Source organism: Ambystoma mexicanum, chromosome 4p (genome assembly GCF_040938575.1).
Source record: "Ambystoma mexicanum isolate Mex_15411 chromosome 4p, UKY_AmexF1_1, whole genome shotgun sequence".
Lineage (NCBI taxonomy): Eukaryota > Metazoa > Chordata > Amphibia > Caudata > Ambystomatidae > Ambystoma > Ambystoma mexicanum.
The window spans coordinates 468,734,421-468,756,218 of NC_090927.1; the positions used below are offsets into that span (position 1 = coordinate 468,734,421).

Genomic DNA, 21,798 nt, shown 5'->3' on the forward strand with positions numbered 1-21,798 from the left:
AGGAATGTCCACCAGCAAATCCGATCGCATCCGAAGAACTGAAGAAAATGGCGGGTAACAACTTCTGTTTACGTCACAATAAAAAAGCCCATAAACGCCAGCGACATCCAATGGACAAATACAAAAGTACAATTTAGGTTTATATTTCAAAAAATAAGATTATGTAATTATTTAAAGACCATTCGAAATGTAATCTTATAATAATATCAAATTAGTTATTTTAAAATTAGTTATTACAGAAATTCAATATTTACAATTTGTTATTATTGTATTAGTTAATTTTGTATTCATTAAAATCACTGCATACCAAGTGCTGGGGGGGACCAGGACGGCAAGTGGGGGAAGGGAGGATGAGTGCGGTGGACAGGGTGGACCAGGTTTAGGGCTAGTCCGGGGAAGAGGGCCCAAAGGCAAGGGCTGGCGAGGAATGCTGGCTAACCTAGAGATCATACAGGGTGCAAGGAGCAAGTCTACCAGGACCCAGTATAAGAGCAAGTGGACCAGGTTCTGTCACTGGGCAGGCTCTAAGGATATCGACTCCCTTGCATGTACGTTGGACGATGTGCTCTCCTTCTCTGCGCACCTCGCCCACTCTGGCGTGCAAGTGAACACTTGCCACACTTATTTGGCGGCCATAGGAGCCTACAGAAACTCAGAGGAGGAGGTATTTTCCTCTTCCAACCGGATAGTCCAGAAGCATTTGACGGGCCTCGCCAGACTCTACCCGCTTATCAAGAGGCCACACCCTCTGTGGGACCTCAACGTAGTGATGGGCGTCCTGGTGCAAAAACCATTTGAGCCAATGGCGTGGGCGGACATCCGGCTGGTCCCCATTCAGACGGCCTTGCTAGTGGGCCTCACTTTGGCTCGCAGAGTCAGTGAAATCCAGGCGCTAGTCGCCTCAGAGCCCTATACTACTTTTCACAAGGATAAGGTAGTCCTGCGGACACACCCAGCGTTCCTGCCTATGGTACCTTCCGCTTTCCATCTAAACGAGGAAATAGTGCTGCCCACGTTCTTTGCCGACCCAAAGGACGGGGCTCAGAGGGTTCTGAACTGCCTCGATGTCAGGCATGCTTTAATGTTCGACTTGGAAAGGACCAAGGATTTCCACAAGTCGGACGCACTGTTTGTCACCTTCAGCAGGCCAAGGCCTGGGTATCGGACATGAAAGGCCTCTATAGCACGATGGATGGTCTCTGCCATCAAGGAGGCATATGAGGGGCAGCATAAGCCACCTCCGGCTAACATGCACGCCCATGCGGTCAGAGTCAAGGCCACGGCCATTGCATTCCAACGGCAGGTTCCGCAGCAAGTCATGAGCAGGTTGGCCACCTGGGCCTCCCCTTTGTCTTTCTGCAAGCATTACTGTTTGGACGCTGGCTCTAGATCTGACATGGCTTTCGGACAGGCGTTTCTCAGAAACCTGTTTGCTTAAGGAGGGTCTCCTCTCCACCCTTGGGCTACACTCAGTTGTAATCGCCAATGCAGTATAGAGGAAAAGATACTGGACTTAAGAGTAAATATAAGTTACTCACCGTAGTGACTAAGGTACTCTTGGTCCTCAGTCCCCTTTCCTCCATACGTCCCACCATCCTCTCTCCTAATTAAACTGGTGTCATTAGGCAATGTTAAACTATTGTGGACGTGTCTATGGGGACTGAGCTGCGGCGCAGGAGGGCGGAGTCAGGGCAGCGCATGCTCCAAGGGCCGAACCCTGCGCGCCTCTAGATTTAATGGGGACGAAGGTTTTTTCTGGTGAAAAAGGTTCTGTCTCCTGTTCCTAGGAAGGGACGCCCATGCAGTATGGAGGAAATGGGACTAAGGACTAAGAGTACATTAGTCACTACGGTGAGTAACTTATCATTTCTGTCCACTATTAAAGGAGGGCCAAATGCTTGCTCCTGTTCTCACTCCTGCGCTCTTCTGTTGACACGTCTTCCCACACTCTTGTCTTCTGACTGGGTGGCCGCACTATGCTGGCTGCAGCCTACCCACGCTGCACTGTGCCTTCAATGCTTTGCTTGGGCTCACCTTCCATTACTGTTGTGGCTTGCAATGTACCCGCAGAGCTGCGCCCCGCCCACTCTGCCGGGGGTGTTTTGCTGTCAGTACTCGGTGGCTTTGCAGCAGTTCTGGGGCACTTCTATGACCTGGACGGCAGTCTCCTCCTCTTTTCCACCCACTGCACATATCGCAGAGCAGAGCTCTCTGCGTCCCTGTCTTGCGTTGGGCCTCCCTCTCTGTGCTCCGCTGACAATGCACCGGTGTGGCGATGCCCAGACTCTGCTTTTATCACTCTTGCCTCGGATCTCGGGGCGCGGCAGCCCCCATTGGTACTCTCGTGTGGAGCTCGGGTTGGGCAGCCAGCGGTACGCTGTTACTCGCTTTCATTCAACACTGCCTCCAAGCAGGCCCCTGAACGTGGAGCTGGTTTTCAATCACTCCTGCCTTGATGTCGGCTCCCAGCTGTGGGCACTTGATGCCTGGTCCTTTCCCACATACACACAGGTTCTCCGGTCAGGCTAACTCTCAATAGTCTCTCAATGCGCCGCCAATAACTTTCTCTCAGCAAGGGAGACAAAGTGTCAAGCTGCCATTCCGTCTGCGCCCCTTGGTGGCCTTTGTGACTATAATTTTTAGGTCATTGAGGTAGGGATTAGGTCTAGAATTTGCATGAGGTTTTCGAGGGAGCAGTTTGTGTATGTCATCACCTTCATTCAACTATCAGCAAATAGAGAAGCCTTGTGTGAGTTCCATGTGTATTCCGTACCTTTTATTCTCCAGCATGGGGTCTGGCATGGATTCACATGCTAATGAATATTCCCTGTTAGGCTGGGAATCTTTGGTAAAAGAAAACTTTCACTTTAAAACTGTATTTCTCCTCTAAACTAATCACTGTCCTCTGGGTCATACTGTGCCCATCCAATTACAGTCCTCTCTCTAAGCCCTGCCTCTTCCAGCCATCTTCATATTTTGACTGCTTGCTTCAGTTTTAGGATTGTTTGTGTTGCTCTTTGAGCTACTTTGTACTTTTGTCCAAGGTTTTTGCAGAAAAGTTCTATTTGTGTTGCATCGGAGTCAGTGTGCTTATATTTTCATTGGCCGGCAACGGATATCCGTTGTCGGTGAAGTTGCATGTCCCTCAAGGGCGATTGTGCGTCAAAGTTTCTGCAAGGCCATTTTGGGCCTACTTTGTGCCCCCAACCATGACAGAGGAGGAAAAGGAGGGAAGGACACTTTTCAGGCCCTGCACCCAATGCAGGCTAAGGAATGTCTTCATGGGGGACAAACATCTAAAGTGTCTATACTTCCTGCAACTGGGCCGCAACGAGGATGGGTGCGAGATATGCCTGGGCCTCTGAAAGAAGATGAAGACAGGTATAACATGCTGGTGGCATGGCTCAAGCCGAGCAAGGCCTCTGACCTGTGTTCCGAGCGCCCGCCGAGGCAGCAGCAAAAGCTGCGACACCCCTGTGGCAGGGTAAGCACCGGCTTGGGCCTCAGTACACAGTCCTCGGGAGGGAAAAGAGGGGGTCGAAGAGGCCCCAAAGTATCCATCCAAGGCTTACTTTCAGCCAATGGACATCTCATCCATGGACGACGACCAAGCGTCCGTCCATACAGTCCACGAGGATGACGGCAGCACAGGGCCTAGCACTCCATCTTTCCCTCCACAGCCGAGGGACATATCCATGGACATCCTGTCAAATCTTCACACTCTAGTGACGGAGATCCAGCAGAGGTTTCCCCCAGTACTGGCACCTGCCGTACCTCAGGCCCGTGATCAGCCTCTGTGGAAGGAGAGGAAGCGTCACCCGATGCTGCCGCATCACCCTCCTCCACCACGTCGGGACCCGACTCCACTAGCGGACCCGGATACACACACGGACACTGGTACGGAGACGGCCACAGAAACAGACGAAGATGAGAATCACTGCACCTGCACGCCCCTCATAGTCTCTCCACCAGACGAGGTGGGATCATTCAACTCAATGATCTCCAGGACCTTCAAGCTGTTCAAGCTGGTGCCCGAAGGAGCCAAGAAGGAGGGCTTCCTGTCTCAGCGACAAGAGTCCAAGAGGAGACGATCATGGCAATACCCTTTTTCGACGACATTTGGGAGGATGTCCTAGCCCTCATGAAGGACCCTTATACAGCTCCAACCAAACGATAGGTAGGAAAAGAAATACAGTGTGCCGGACTTCGCACCCCTTGAGGTCACAACTGTTGCCATACTCGGTAGCGTCGGCCGCCACAAGCAAACTTTCAGCTAACCCGGCTTTTGCATCGTCCGTCCCCCCGGACAGCGAGGGGAAGAAGATGGACGCCATGGGGAAGAGAGTCATCTACACGCTGGCATCCACAATCTAGGTGGCTAATGCTCTGGCTATCTTGTCCCGATACGACCGAGAGCTTTGGTACAAGTTGGGCCCTATCCTGGAATTCTTCTCCGATGACAGGAAAACTGAGGCTCTCGCCCTCTTTCAGGAAGGGGAGATGGCATCGGACCATGTCATTACGATGGCAGTGGACATCGCCGACACAGGTTTCCGACAGATGGGAAACTGAGTTAGCCTACGGCAAAGATGGTTGAAGACCAGAAACATTCACCAGGACGTTCATGCAAAGGTGCTGGACATGCCTTTCGACAGCGAAAATCTGCCCTGCAAGGCGGTCAACGAATCCCTTCAAGCCATAAAAACAGACCCAGAGACAGCCCATTCCCTTGGCACTCTACAGCATCGCTTGTCGTCTTTTCGCTCCTCCAGGGGAAAATCGAGCAGATCATCCAAGGGATACTCCACTTCATACAGGCAACCTCCCCGGTCCACCACGCAGGAAGCCTACAGGGGTCGCTCTCAGGCCCATGGTAGCAGAGGTCAGTGTCGCTGTTGCCCACAGAGCAGCGCGCTGGCGCCCAAGCAAGCCTGAACCGGCTAAGATGTCGGGCCCCCACTCGTGCACCCCGGTAGGAGTCCGGTTGACGAGGTTCATCAGTGAGTGGAAGAAGATCACCACCGACAGATGGGTGCCGGACGCTCTCGCCCAGGGACACACCTTGGCGTTCCAATGCAGGTGCCCTCGTATTCCACTGGTTCCCAGTCAGGAACAGCACATCTCTCAGCTCCTGGAAGAAGTGCGAGCCATGTTACGGAAAGGGCTGATGGAGCTATTTGCTCAACGGCTCTGGGGCTCCTGAGTCTATTCCAGATACTTTCTAGTCAGAAAGAAGATGGGTGGGGGGGTTGGAGACCCATCCTAGATATATGCCATCTGATCAAGTACCGGAAGTCCCAAAAATTCAGGATGGTCACGTTGCAGCACGTGCTCGGCCAACTGGAGGAAGGGGATTGCTTGATGTCGTTGGACCTAGAGGATGCGTACTTCCATGTCCCCATCCACAGGCAGCATAGAACGTTCCTACAGTTCGTGGTGGAGAGCAAACACTACCAGTTCATGTGCCTACCATTCAGCTTAAAATCGTCCCCAAGAGTATTCACAAAATGCTTGGCCCCGGTGGTGGCCCACCTGCGTCTGCAGGGCATACACGTATACCGGTACCTGGACGATTGATGATCCGTGCCCGCTCCCGGGAACTGGCTGACGGGCACAAGGAGACCGTCCAGTTACTGGTGGAGCTGGGGTTCTCCATAAACTATCCAAAGTCCTGCTTAATGCCATCATAGAAAGCGCTGTTCCTCAGCGCCATACTAAACATAGTGGCCTGCCTGGTGTTACCATCAAAGGCGAGGCTAGCAGCCGTTCAAGGGAAGGTGGAGCGAGGCAAAGACAGCTGCGGTTCGCCCCATCAAGTCGTTGCTAGGCATGATGTCGTCCTGCATCTACCTAGTCCGTCTCTGCAGGTAGCAGATGTGACCCCTACAGGAATTCTTGGTTGTACGTTGGATGCAAGAGTCTGGGAGGTTTGCGGACAAGATCCCTCAACGAGAAGCTCCAGGGGGCGATAGAGTAGTGGGGGGGTTCGCTCCCTCATCACCCAGTGGATGGGATTTCAAATCCCACCATATCAGGAGACGGTCACCACTGATGCCTCTCTGGAAGGTTGGGGGGCTCACACCAGACGTCTACACGCCAGAGGTCTGTGGCTTCCGGGAGGGAAGGATCTGCACATCAACATCCTAGAGCTATGGCAGTGTTCTGGGCCCTGAAATCTTTCCTGCCGTCTCTGAAGGGCAAGGTGGTGAGCATCTTCATGGACAACATCACCATGTTCCACATCAGGAAGCAAGGTGGCACTCGATCCCCAGCGCTCTCCAAGGAAGCTCAGGGATTGTGGCACTGGGCCATTGAACAGGGCATGTTCCTCCTCCCGCTCCACCTGGCAGATGTTAAGAACACCATCCCAGACTCCCACAGCAGGGAACTGTGTGCCAGCCACGAGTGGGAACTTCGTCAGGATCAGGTGGACTGTCTGTTCGTCAAATGGGGCAGACCCCCATTGATCCTTTTGCCACAGCGGCAAACTCCAAATGCCAGATGTTTGCCAGCAGATTCCACCAACCCAGGAGCTACAGGGACACATTCTCCTTCCCGTGAGAGGGTCTGTTTCTGTGTGCCTTTCCTCCGTTTCCTTTTCTGCTATGTGTGATCAACACAATCAGACAGTGTCAGTGCAGGATGATATTCATAGCCCCGGCGGGGACGAGTCAGATTTGGTATCCGGACCTACTCCGCATGTCAGCGTCGCCTCCAGTCAAGTTGCCGGTACTTCCGGATCTGCTCACCAGAGATGGAGGTGCAATCCTTCATCACGACCCAGGATCCCTGAACCTGAAGGCATGGCTCCTGCAGCCTTAGTTTGGTGGTTATGAGAGGCCAACGGACTGCAGAGAGGTCCTCGCCAAGGCCAGGGCATCGTCAACGCTAAAGTGCTACGGGCATAAGTGGAAGTGTTTTTCTATGTGGTGCCAGTCACGGCCCCACAGATTCTTCCATATTTGCTTTCCTTGGCAAAAGCTGGTCTGGCTCACGCCTCCAAGTTCCACCTGGCGGCCATTTCATGCTACACCAAATCCCCGGAAAGATCCTTGTTGTGGTCCCACAGACCCGTAAAGAAGTTTCTCAGGGGGCTTTTTTGATCTTTCCTGTCGGTGAAGCTGCCTGCCCCGGCATGGGAACATAACGTAGTCCTGACAAGACTTATGGGGGCACCCTTTTAACCTATGCATCAAGCCCCATTCGAGTTTCTCTCGTAGAAGACGGCATTCCTCATGGCTACCACCTCAGCCAGACAAGTAGATGAGTTCCAGGCTCTGTCCTGAAAGCAGCCGTATCTCACTTTCCATGAATCAAGGGTGGTGCTCCGTACGTACCCCTCTTTCATGCCGAAGGTTCTGTCGGAATTCCAGCTCAATAAGCCTCTGGTCTTACCTGTTTTCTTCCCGAAACCTTCATCACCGGTGGAGAGGACCTTGCATTCGCTGGACGTTTCTTGTGCCTTGAAGTTCTATGTGGCACACATGAAGAGTTGTCGGAAGACTTCTCAATTGTTTGTAAACCTTGGACCTATGAATAATGGGAAGGCATTGTCCAAGGCTTCCATCTCAAGATGGCTCTCCGACTGCATCATGCACTGTCTTCGGCTGGTAACCGGACTCTGCCGGGCCGCCCGAGAGCCCCCTCCACCAGAGCTATCGATGCGACAACAGTGTTTCTTCCTGGTGTACCCCTGCTCGACATCTGCAGGGCTGCGACGTGGATGTCTACGCATACCTTCACGAGGTTCTACTGCGTCAACGGGGATTCCAGGGAGGAGTCCAGAGTTGGCAAGGCAGTGCTACGCAACCTGTTCACTTGAGAGGAGTTTGTTCCAGGGGTAAGTGTTGATTACTTCTGTTGAGCCGTGCCACTTCCGGTGGTTGTGTAATGTGTACTGCTGTGTATTCGTTATTCATGAGCATGTGAATCCATGCCAGACCACATGCTGGAGAAGGTTTGTTACTTACCCTTAAAGGCATGGTCTAGTAAAATGTTTTATTGTCCCTACGGGTCGGCCATGTTTTTTTAAGCCTAAGTGGCTCGATTTTAGAAAACTTTCCTATGGACCTTACCCGAGTTTTCGTCCATTAAACGCACGCGAAAACAAGCACCAGGGAGCCGCCATTTTCTGATAATCCTATCTTTTCCCCGATCGCCCTGGCTGACCTGCTTTTGCGGCACTAAATCAATTCCCCCGCCCCTGAGCCTGACATTATCAAAACATTCATATTCCCCGCCTCTCCCCGTGACGTTACTGTGCTGCGTAGGCAAACGCGCCCAGTCGTCTTCTGCGCGACTCCACACAGAACCCGGAAACCAACACAGACCATCTCACAACACGGCGCGCCACAATTCGGAATATGAAACTGTACTTTAAAATGAAACAGCAACACGGTACATTTGGTAAAGTACATTTATTTGACATTAAATGTTTAGAGAATATTCAGCAATTGCCATATGAACTCCGGAAGCCATTTATTTTCTTTTATCTGTATCCGCAATAACTGTTCCGTTTCATCTTGAGTCACGCGCTGTTCCTTTATGGTACACAGGGTGTTCATTTTCGTAAAAAGAATCACTTTGGAAGCACGGTGAACCGCAAGGCTGTTCCATCAACTAGGCACTAGTCCAGCCTAAAGGTTGATATGTTGCATCTAGCCACTAGTACAGCATAAGGGCATGTGGGACCTTGGCGATTGTCCCATAATATGGTGATCGTGCTCCAGTTGTTGATACAAAGCTGCAGGTGTCTCAAACAGATGGCAGTGGCAGAAAGGGATCAAATACCTGTTATGAAAACAAAAAAATGATAATTAGTCTCGCTAGCCGAACTTCATTAATATTACTCATTTTATTTATTACGGCCGATCAGAAACTATTTGCTTGCAAGGATAGTTCAATGGAGTATGTTCGTCTCTAAAATCAATGCGAAAAGTAACGAGATAAATCGAGGCCAACACACAATGATCAACGACAGTCTACATGCGTGAGGAATGATATGATATATGATATGGCATTTGTAACGCGCCTATACTCAAGTGTTTCTAGGCGTGACGAGGCAGGTGGGGAACAAGGGCAGACAGACAATGATCCTACTAGGCCAGGTGTCTTTCTGATCGCGCATGGGGAAGGGCTGTACATGGTTAGTTGAATACAAATTAAATAATAGGGCCAGCTGGTGGCAAGTGCAAGGTAAATGCCGGGAGAAGGGGCTGAAGGATACAGAGACAGCCCCGTAGTGCAGGTAGGCAGTGCAGGGAAAAGTGGCTGGGCCAAGGACCGAGATCGGTGAGACCAGTGGACCTGCATGCCCATGTGCCCACTACGAACAGTTTTACTTGCTTTTCCTAGCTCTTCATTCATTCATTTATTCATGCATCCATTCATTAAATCTTCATTCCGGTATAAAAGCGTGTAAAGATTTACTTACATTATATTTGAAATTTCCATTGTGTCTCTTCGTAATGCAGTCTGTAAAACGGACCGTGCTCTTGACAATGATTTTTCGTATACTGACCTAAAACTGAAACTCGGTCTAGTTTCTGAATTTTCTGCCTTATCGTCTCTTACGTTATTGCACACACCCTTCAAATGTAGTTCTTTCGGCATGGTCCCTGTCTCAAGGTCAAAAAACAATAGACCCTTATACTTCCAGTGCGACTTGTGGGCCTCATCTGGGCACTGTCCTTCGCATTCTTTATTTGCAACATCACGTAGTATAGGCACCTGTGAGAACTTGAAGTTTAGAATCCGTCTATGTAGTGCGCCTCAATGTGCAAATGCGACCTGGCTTCTCCCCCAAATGCCACGGCCCGCTTGGCTGGCGCGTTCTAAGTGCCCCAATTTTGTCCCCGTTGTCTGCGAGCTTTGCAGCCCAAATTGAGACATTTAATTTTTGGCGGAAGGTCAGGGAAAGTATAAAGTACCACAGGAGTTGAGTTAAAAGTGAGATTTATTGTTTGTTTGTTTGTTTTATTATTTGCAATACGCAAGCCTCCCCTCCGTTAACAGTGCGCAGCATTTACATTTACATGAGATGAGACATGAGAAAAATATATACATACACATATGTGAGGTGAATAGAGAGAATTCAAAGATGACACCCAGCTTGTTCGCCACCCATGATGGTGAAGGTAGGGGTTAGGTTTACAGGTACACTGTACAATAACATTTATTTACAAAAAGACAATCGTATTGCAATTATTTAAACCGGGATTTGTACTTCACAATCAGCTGTGCTTCGGGTGGGCATGGCACAGTCGCAATGTTCGGTGGCAATGGATCACTGCTCTGCACAGAAACGTCCAAAATTCCATATCTGTGCTTCTCTAACACAGCAACAATAAGGCCTTTCACAAAGTCGAACTGCATTTCATCATAGACTGGTTTGATCACCCATTGCTTACTTCGTTTTGAAAACACCTTAGTGTAGCGAGGCATCCTTACTTTACCCCTAGTCCTAGATTGTTCACGTCTGACATTGCTGTTATGGGCCAAGACCGCTAGTAGAGTGCGATGTTTCATGCCCCGAAAGCTAAAATGCAAGCGCTTTGGCCTGTACTTTAGGCACATATTGTGGAACACCTCCAAATCTCCTGTGTGACAGAATTCTGTCAGTCCTCTCAAATCTCTTGATAGAGTTTTGTCGAAAACAATCTTCTCAATGGCTTTGTGTGTCGGTGAAGATGGAATCAACCACTTCTTCTTCCGTGCCTCCTCTGGGGACAAAGGGCCATGTTCACATTGGTGGAAATGTTTATTTGCTGTCCAGCGGGGAACGTTGGTACAGTGGTGCATCAGTGACCGCCATTTTTCAAGTAGTATTTCCACTGACCCCTCACAAGTTTTTGAGCTCCACCAAAGATGGTTGGTGATAGAATGTGACCACTGCAAAATACTTTCAAAACCTTTTTTTTCCCTGCAGCCGAGATTTTCTTATTGATTGATTTAGCAAGATGCCAAACGTCAAATTGATGTTTAATATGTGGGAACTGCTCTCTCATTGTCTTGGCAATTGAAACGTTTCTATCCGTGGCTATGAGGTCGATGTGCATTCCTCTCGATTGTAGATATTCCACTGATTTTATAAAACCTAGTTTCTCCATGGCCACTGAGGATGTACATTGTGTTACCTGCACGACCACCAAACTCACAATTTTCTTACTATCCATGTCCTGAAAGTGGTAGGTGCAGTACTTGGCAGAAAATCCAGGGCTGTCGCACTGTCCATCGCTGGCTAGCCTGAATCGTTTGCCTTCGAATGTACTTGCTAGAGACAATTGTTCAATTTTTCAAGCAACACTAATGGCCGGAAACAGATAATCACGTTGGTATATGTAGTACAGCGCTTTAGAAATGAAATGGAGTCCCACAAACTGAAAGAAAGCCTCTAACTTTCTAAAACTGGAGCCACTAAAAAGTGATGCAGCTGCACAAAGTAGATTGCCTGCTGGCAGTTTCCCCAGCATCGGTTGTGCAGACCATGAGAACCTATGATTTAATCTACAGGCGGCATTTATTTTGACGTTACTGCCTTTTGTTTGACGAGTCACATTAATCAATGGCTTCCCACATACTTTCCCTCTAATGGAATGCACACATTTCAGCATACTTATAATTTCCATCAAACAACTGTCGAATACAATGTATTTGCTCTCTTTCATTAGACTGTCATCCTGCGTCAACGTTGTTTCGGCCTGTGACGTTGTGGAGATTTCAACATATTGGAAAGTAATATCGCTGATATCAAGTTCTGATGTGTCTATGGATGCTGCGGCTGGTTCATTCTCTCTCATTTCAACATCTATTACTTCAACATTGATGGGAGAACACAACAATGTCGACAGGTTTTTTGGTGGCAAATTTTTGGTGGGTGTAGATTGTGTAAATTGATCTGCAACTACTTCAGAGCTATCTTCAATACATTCAATAACATCTTCTTGTGGTGGTGCGGTCGCACTGTAGCTATGGTCCAATGCAACTTTGCTGTAGTCTCCAAACACAGTTAATTCATGTTCTGGCCATTGGACATGAGCATCTCGAGCCTGAACACGCCTCGCCTCAATTAATAGTTCCTCCATAGTGTACACGGTCTGGCAAGCCACATCTCTCATTCGCTTCACTGTCTGTGTGTGTATAGTTCTGACACCCACGGGTAACTGGAGGAGAGATTGGAAAAGGGATGTTCAGTTTAAACACAAGATGGAGTGTAGTAGAATTGACTGGAAAAAAACATAAAATAGTCCCCAGCACAAACATGTTTTTAAAGTTATGAACTGTTTGTAACAAACCTTTTTTTGTTTTTTTTCTTTGCAACTTTTTTGACTCGACCTTCAACATCTGCACGCTGTAGCTCCGATTCGTTTCCGCATGTCCTCCCTTCCTCTTGCGCTGCAACGACTATATTTTCTGTATCCGCATAGACAGCACGGAATGAGGCTCCATCGTCTCCCTGAAACATAGTACTTTCATTACTATGTATCAAAATATTGTTAGCACACAACACACGTGAGGACGAACACACAGGTACATGTCAATAGCCAAACACGATTTAAACATTGTGTGCAACAATCAAACGACAAGTATTCGACCTGTGATGATCTATTTCGATGGAACTGTCAGTATCCATACCTCTGGCTCTGCATGGACTGCCATGAATGGTTGTATTGGAGAGGAGGCATCCGCATCTCCCTGAAACACAGTACTTGCATTAGTATGCTTTTCAATATTGGAAACACAACACACACTTGGGGTCGACGGCACAGATACATATAAAGAGATAACCACAAATAATGCATTGTCCAAAAGAATCAAGGAAAATCCAAATATGATCACATTTCATCGACTAATTTCAACGATTCCTTTACATCTGCATCATCTAAATGAGATGTTGTGATTGTGGTGGAAGCTCCGTCGTCTCCCTGAAACACAGTACTTGGATTAGTATGCTTTTCAATATTGGAAACATAACACACACTTGGGGTCGAACGCACAGGTACATATAAAGAGATAACCGCAAATGATGCATTGTCCAAAAGAATCAAGGAAAATCTAAATATGATCACATTTCATCGACTTTTCAACAAATTATTTACATCTGCATCATCTAAATTGGATGTTGGATTCTAGTGGAAGCTTCGTCGTCTCCCTGAAACACAGCACTTGCGTTAATAGGGAAGAAAGTATAGCAAATGAATCACGTTATATGATCACGCATGATGGAGCTGTCATTATCCATACCTCGTGCTGCTGAAGAATATCTATGGATGTTGCAAATGTAGTGCGCACTTCCGAAAGCTGTTGCGCCGATTCGTATACGCATGGTCCCGCTTCCACTTCCCCTGGAATTACTTGAATGTCAGGCTCTGCATCAAGTGCAGGGGTTGACGCTCCATCAACTGCCTGAAACATAGTACTTGCATTAGTGAGGATTACAATAGTGAAAACATAACACACACCTGGGGTCGACAGCACAGGTACATATCAACGGCTAACCACGAATGAAACATTGTGTAGAACAATCAAACGACAAGAATTCCAGCTCTGATGATGACGCTCGATGGAGCTGTCAGTATCCATACCTCCTGCTGTTGAAGAACATCTAGAAATGTTGTAGATGTGGCGGACGCTTCAGCATCTCCCTGAAAGACAGTACTTGCATTAGTATGGATAACACTAATTAGAACTGAAAACAAACACCAGTGGACGATAACTAATGTGTATATCAATTGGAAAGCAGTAACCAAACATTTGGTAAAGTAATTACACGATAGAATAAAACTATTACTTCACAGGCATAAAACAAGTATGTAGCAGATTAGCCTAGTAAGATTACCTGATACGCGCTAGAAGTGGTTGATAACTGCGACCACGTCAAGGATGTAGAATGTTCTTGCTTCAGATTGAAGGGATAGTCAAGAAGTTGTAAAGGTCAATTAATGATTGATAATGAAATGCCAATATTAAAAATAGCCATGTTAGCCGACAGAATACTTGAAAAATGCTCAATACAGCACAGTTCCCTGTCCCCATATATATATATACATTAAGTTTGTGGGTTATGAAATCGAAAAAGAATATATTGATAAATGTCATTATTCAAAAAACTATACACTCAAATCAATATCGAAATTATTACAAGGGATAGAACACCTACAAAATCAATTAATCCATTCGGCTACCTACACACTACCGCAAGGCCTAAAGTTAAATCCGGACACTTGACTCACCGGTGGCGGAATGTGGACGAATAGAGTGGGAATAGCGTTTTTGCGCAATTTCCGTGTCGTTCTCCGTTTATTCTTCTTTGTTACCCAAGAAGTTGTGTACATGTCCAAGGAAAAGTGCCGGCTGCAGATGCAGTATCGATCACCCCTCTTGTCCTGTAAGACTTGTTGGACTCTACTTTCCAGCTCATCCAGTGGATATCCGCAATGTCTGACCCATTCTCTTATTCGATCAACAGTTTTCGGGAATACATGCATTGTAGTTCCTTCAGATTTCGCATGGGTCTTCGAAGGGCAACCGCTAATCGAACAGGCAGGCATTGTTGATAAATCTGAAAAGTAAATATCGACATTATTATACAATCTTCAAGAATAAAGATTTGATACAAAAGTAAATGAATCATGCAATGATCAATGCAAGGTTTGTTTTGGTCGCAGGAACTATACCAGTTCATTATGTGCGGCTTAGTATTTGCATAAGTTGCAGAAATGTATAATTGATGTGACTGAAATCTGAACATGTGACTCGTCCCTTGGATGTTCTGTCTTGCACGAGAAGGAAACATGCTTACATTATAGACTGGACCCCCGGAGGATGCAATTCAATGACAATAGACAAAGATGAAAATAAATAGATCTATTGATAGCATAGCAATGGAAATTCAAGTCAATAGCAATGAGACCAATGAACATAGCACTATTGGGTACTCTACTCGCAAATAGATAGAAATTTAAAAATCTGCGAAATATGACCAGGATACATGGCCTTACCTTGACCAACAAACAGTTGGATTCAGCAAGCAGAGCAATATGTTGCGGGAGAATAGGTGGATGGCCACAGGTAGCGCACTGATGGGTATGCTTGAAGCGGTCACAGAAGTTCACGGATAGCACGACGACGAGTAGATTAGCATAGATCTCAGTGGTTCCCAGGTAGCACGTTCAGGAGTTCACTTGCAAAGCACAAAGATGTTCTCATGAGACATATTGAGTGGTTTTTAAAGTATTAGAAACTGGGGTGTGTTTGTGAATGAATGACGTATGTATGTCGTGGTATTAGGGGGGCGGCCTGCTTCAAGGGGAGGCCTGGCTGGAGACACGGGGTCTGAGGAGGCCATGTGACCGATGGCCCCTTGGCGTGGGACACATTTTGAAGTGTACATGTTGTTGGGCACCTTGGCCTTTCGCGCCCCTGACAGCCCCCATGCCAGCGCGCATCCAAGGCGCGAACCGCCTTTGATACAGGGGGGTGGGATGGATGGCCCTGGGGCGTGCAGATAAGGCACAGGAAGACTGCTGAATGGAGACACACTTATGTGGATTGCAGGGGGGCGGCCTGCCTCAGGGGAGGCCTGGCTGGAGACACGGGGTCTGAGGAGGCCATGTGAGCGATGGCCCCTTGGCGTGGGACACCTTTTGAAGTGTACATGTAGTTTGGCACCTTGGCCTTTCGCGCCCCTGACAGCCCCCCATGCCAGCGCGCATCCACCGGCGCGAACCGCCTTTGATACAGGGGGGTGGGATGGATGGGCCTGGGGCGTGCAGATAAGGCACAGGAAGACTGCTGAATGGAGACACACTTATGTGGATTGCAGGGGGGCGGCCTGCTTCAAGGGGAGGCCTGGCTGGAGACACGGGGTCTGAGGAGGCCATGTGAGCGATGGCCCCTTGGCGTGGGACACCTTTTGAAGTGTACATGTAGTTTGGCACCTTGGCCTTTCGCGCCCCTGACAGCCCCCCATGCCAGCGCGCATCCACCGGCGCGAACCGCCTTTGATACAGGGGGGTGGGATGGATGGCACTGGGGCGTGCAGATAAGGCACAGGAAGACTGCTGAATGGAGACACACTTATGTGGATTGCAGGGGGGCGGCCTGCCTCAGGGGAGGCCTGGCTGGAGGCACTGGGTCTGAGGAGGCCATGTGAGCGATGGCCCCTTGGCGTGGGACACCTTTTGAAGTGTACATGTAGTTTGGCATCTTGGCCTTTCGCGCCCCTGACAGCCCCCCATGCCAGCGCGCATCCACCGACACAAACCGCCTTTGATACAGGGGGGTGGGATGGATGGCCCTGGGGCGTGCAGATGAGGCACAGGAAGACTGCTGAATGGAGACACACTTATGTGGATTGCAGGGGGGCGGCCTGCCTCAGGGGAGGCCTGGTTGGAGACACAGGGTCTGAGGAGGCCATGTGAGCGATGGCCCCTTGGCGTGGGACACCTTTTGAAGTGTACATGTAGTTTGGCACCTTGGCCTTTCGCGCCCCTGACAGCCCCCCATGCCAGCGCGCATCCACCGGCGCGAACCGCCTTTGATACAGGGGGGTGGGATGGATGGGCCTGGGGCGTGCAGATAAGGCACAGGAAGACTGCTGAATGGAGACACACTTATGTGGATTGCAAGGGGGTGGCCTGCTTCAAGGGGAGGCCTGGCTGGAGACACGGGGTCTGAGGAGGCCATGTGACCGATGGCCCCTTGGCGTGGGACACCTTTTGAAGTGTACATGTAGTTTGGCACCTTGGCCTTTCGCGCCCCTGACAGCCCCCCATGCCAGCGCTCATCCACTGGCGCGAACCGCCTTTATATCAATATACAGTATATCGCCTTTATATCAATGATAGTATATCGTTGCTTATCAATAACAAATGCCACATACCGGAGATTCTTGTGAGCACAGACCCACACTTCAAGCGGTGTATTATAGTGGTCAAGACCCTAAGGCCTGTATAATCCAATGGTAATTGTTAGTATAGATATATGTGTGACTTTTATAGAGACATAACCTACTGAAAGACTTTGAACAAGTGTTATTTAGTGCATGCATTATCGAGAATATGTTATGTTAGCTTAGATAGATAGTGACCACCCTGCTTCACAGCGACCAGACCTTCACCCATTCGGAGCACAGATGTCTGACGTCCATCCTTGAATGGAGACACACTTGATTCATTTAAAAAATCGAGACAACCATTGTTAAAATATATGTGGTGTTTTATTTTGTATCTTATTTTCATGACACAAAAATACAAGACTTTAAAGATTATACAGGTCAGGTTGCAGCACAGCGAGAGAAAATCCCCTGTACTGACCGCTGTCACTCGGGAAAGTTTCTCTAATGGCACGAACGGCACAGGCGGGTATCACTCTTCGAACGCGGTGTCCAAGCCTCCCGTGAAGCCACCATGTAAAGGAACGATAGGCCACCAGCCTGTACCACCTGTGAAAAGGAATGAAACAAACTGTTTTTAAATGACCAAGATAAGTTTAATAAACGTTTGTTGTCAATGACAATTCTTGTAACTAATGGCATTTTACACAGACAAATGCTATCTAGACAATGCACACTATTGAACGACTTACATGCGTTACAATGATATGTAGATGTAATTTTGGATATAGTAGAAGAACATGAAATAGGAGTGGCATGACAAGCAGACTATACTTACTCGTTACTCGGATTACGAGGACGAACAGCTGCGCGAAGTTCGTGCATAAGCACCATCATTATTCTCAACACGGCCCGTGTGAGGCAGGCTGCCCTGAAGTCTGGCAGCTCGGTGATGCATTGCGGTCGTGGCTCGCCTTCCGAAATGTAGGCCAGGCAGTTTTCTCGGCAGCAGCAGTTCTCGTCCTCAGTTGGCATTAGCTCGCACCGATTGCATGTGCACCAGGTGGAGACGCCGTCCATTCGACTAGGCCCAGGCTCTTCTTCTGTTGATTCGTCCTGCCAACTGCCGTCCGAATCCCCATCGTTTTGGCGTGCTTCCCTGTCCAGTAGTTCCTCCTCGGTATACTCGGGCTCGTACATGTAGGGCATTATTGTAGCCATTGGGCCTCATTACGACCCAGGCGGTAAGTTACCGCCTGGGCCGTGACTTTACCACCATGGTGTAAACTACGTTTACACCATGGTGGTTGGCGGACTTACCGCCCCATTCCGACCTTGGCGGGGCGGTAAGTCCCCAATCCCCATTTACCCTTCCCCATTCCCATTTTTGCCCCATAGGGCATAATGGGAGTGGGGAAGGCGTTAATTACGCCACCGTAAATTACGGTGGCGTAATTAACTCCATGGTCCCTTAGCGCCATGGATTTTAACACCCGCTAAAATCGGGTGTTAAAACCTCCATGGCGCTAGGGGAACTCGGAATTGGCGGTAAGGGGTCGGCGCAGCTAACGCTGGCGTTAACCCCTTACCGCCAGGGTCGTAATGAGGCCCATTGTGTGTTAAACAAACTAAAATAATTTATAGCGGTGGTACTGGTATCTGTTCACACGGGCTACAAGCGGCGAAGGTAGCTGACCAGAGCACTGAAACGAGTCACAGAATACTCAAAGTAACACAGAGAGAGGAATGGAATCGAAAATCTGCTGCTGTGTTTTGTGAAACGGTCTGTTTATACTTATTGAGTAGAGAGGCGAATGTTGACACGAGACGTGCTTTGGCGTTGGGAAATGGGCGGTACGAGTCTGCTGATGACAGGCTCAGGGGCAGGGGAATTGATTTAGTGCCGCAAAAGCAGGTCAGCCAGGGCGATCGGGGAAAAGATAGGATTATCAGAAAATGGCGGCTCCCTGGTGCTTGTTTTCGCGTGCGTTTAATGGACGAAAACTCTGGTAAGGTCCATAGGAAAGTTTTCTAAAATCGAGCCACTTGGGCTTAAAAAAACATGGCCGACCCGTAGCGACAATAAAACATTTTACTAGACCATGCCTTTAACTATTGTTCTCCAGCGTTGGTCTGGCATGGCTTCACATACGAACCGTCCCTCCGGCCCCTCTGCGGCTCTTCTTGGTCATACTGCCACTTTACGTGCTTAGCAAATCTTTAAGATGGCTGCCAGAGGCAGGGCTAAGGAAGAGGACTGTCATTGGATGGGGACAGTATGACCCAGAGGACAGTGACTTGTTTAGTGGAGAAATACAGTTTGAAAGTGAAACTGTTTTTTCTTTTACTGAGGATTCCCAGCCTGACTGGGAATATTCATGAGCATGTAAATCCATGCCAGACCCATGCTGGAGAACAATAGTTACAGGTAAGTAACTTAAACCATCCTCTCATTATCCCAAATGGCTTAGTGCATCATTATCAGGACAAACAAGATCTGAGCAAGTGGGCCACAGTCATATGTTACCTGATATGAAGTAAGGACAGGTGAGTTGATAAAAAAAAACCTTCTTCTAATGGATTCCTTCCTCCCACAAATTCCTCCTAGGCCTCGTAGTTAATATCGTCTCCAAGCACCAGCTGTCCTCTGAAATATGTTCAGCCCTTAGGGGCACATGGCAGCTCCACGTCTGCCACACTCAGTGCAGTTGGGCAACCATGACACTCCGTTTTGACATTGGATAACGGCAGTATATATTTCCCCGTAATTTATATCTGCTTCCTCAGGCAGTAATGTCAAAGGTCCTTGGCTAATTCTGGCAGCTGTCTGGATCAAGTCCATCCTAGGTGATTTATAGAGCGGAGCAGCTCTAGTAGAATGCAGCAATCCTCTCAATCCTTGCCGAGCGACTTTATAATAGAAAAGCTAGTGAAGTACTGCAAACAATGTATGTGCACGTCTAACTACATCTTCCCCCCCCACGTTGATACCGACCCCTAGTGATCCCCTCCCCTGACCTGCTTGCATCTGATTTTTATCACGATGTCTGGAGCCGAAGATGGCTGTCCCATTCCTTGCCTATATGTTTTCATGCAATCAGTGTAATTCCACTCTCATTTCCTGTGACAGCAAGATGCACTGTGCATAGTAGATGTAGTAGCAGAGGGGAGTGTTCTTGAGCCCTTGCAGTGCTCAATAATGTGAAGGGAGTGGAAAAGTGGCCTAAATGTGGCAAAATAAAATGTCCATCACCCTTACTAATTTTCTGAGCGGGGACTGATCTTTCACAAGGAGGAGGCAATGCTCTCTCTTTATAGCGTACACCCTCCCCGTGGCAGCTTAAGAGTAGCGTTCAGTAACCAAGGGCCTACATCACTTGAAACAGGGCCGGGTCACTTTTATCTCAGTTGACCAGCAAGCCCACATCCAGGAGGAGGGCCAGCACTTTGTGGACCAGTCATAATAAGTCATCTCTGTCCTGCGACGTGAAAAACCTGTTGTCCAGTTATGACCATGTCCATTCTGGAAAAGGGGTTGCTTATGATAGTGTGCAGAGGGGATGTGACCTAGCAGTTTGAGCTCGGCTGCCCCTTTTGGGGTGGGACCAAGCCAGATTTGCATTTGTCTTCCCCTTCTGTAATGGCAAGGCAAGCAGAAAACTATGGTCTGGAGTATTGCTCAGAGCAATGACTTGCATCTTTTTTTTTTTTTTTTTGTAAAGTGCTTTTGGTTAAATAAATCTTTTGTACTACTCAGTCCATTACATTAATTACACATATGAATAATATTATTACAGCAAATAGTTATATGAATTTTAACAGTGATATGCAGCATAAAACCATAGGAGTTAAAATCCGAAATATCAACAATGGTTAAAATATTCAATAAAAGCTTTATCAATTAGGTGAACAAGAAACCAAATACAGCAGTGATCCTTAGGTACAGCATCAAACGTGCAAGTGCCTCTTTCCAAACACAAAAAGCAGCAGATGTGATCACCAGTGATTCAGCCACATATATGGGACTGCAGAATTGATCTGTGATCAGACTCACCAGACCATAGAATCTGACTGATTCAAAAACCTTCTAGTCATCAACATTCAGCGGAGCAAATGTCACCCTGAGTGGGACAGTATCTTCAGACGTCGGTCCCATGCCTGCTGTCTCTAGAGACCCAAGGTACACTATACAGATAATGTCCAATGAGGCTGAAACGTGTCTGGGGTTGCTTGTGGTCTCGTGCAGAACAGATATTACCTGGTAGGTCCATCTGGGCTACCCCTCCCTTTTGGAGTGGTACCAAATCTGACTTGCATATGGTCTTTGCCCTTCTGTAATGGCATGGCAGGGTTGTCATGGAAGGTTATTAAGTTCAATGTTAGAGGTTAGGAATATGATAGATTCACAACTTTCCATCCATCTACCTTTAGTTGTGACTGTGTATCATGTACCTCCGGTTTCATGACCTTGGTGTAGCCAGTGGTCGAAGTGGGCGGGAGCGGTCGGGAGCGGTGCTCCTATACTTCTTTAAAATAAGTTTTACCGTTCCTATACTTTTATTTTAAAAAGAAACCGTTCCGGAACGGTTTCGTTTTAAAATAAAAGTGTAGGAAGAAGTTGAAACTTGCACTTTCAGTGCACTGCACTGGACGTGCCCTCCCACAGCAAGTGCATGGTTTAGGGGTTTGCATTGTGCATGGGAGGGGTTGTGGCAATGGGGTTTGTGGGGAGCGGTGCAGGCCAGTAGGGAACATAGCTCCACTACTTCTTTTCGTACACTTCGACCACTGGGTGTAGCTCCACACCCAGAACCGACCTGCCCACTGGAGTTGCAGAAAACTATGATGTGGAGGGTAAATATGGATTGACAAATAAGTCTGCAGATCCAGCCCGACTAGCTAGTCTCCTGGCAACAGAATATCGCGGAGTATATGGGTACCCTCCATCTTTGTGGTGATATAGG

At 48.2% G+C, this 21,798-nt stretch overlaps 1 protein-coding gene across 2 annotated transcripts in view; it reads left to right on the forward strand.

Moving 5' to 3' along the window:
* Positions 1-21,798, forward strand: part of ADAM17 (ADAM metallopeptidase domain 17) — a 1,432,827-nt gene that overhangs the window by 1,285,411 nt on the left and 125,618 nt on the right. The window lies entirely within an intron of this gene.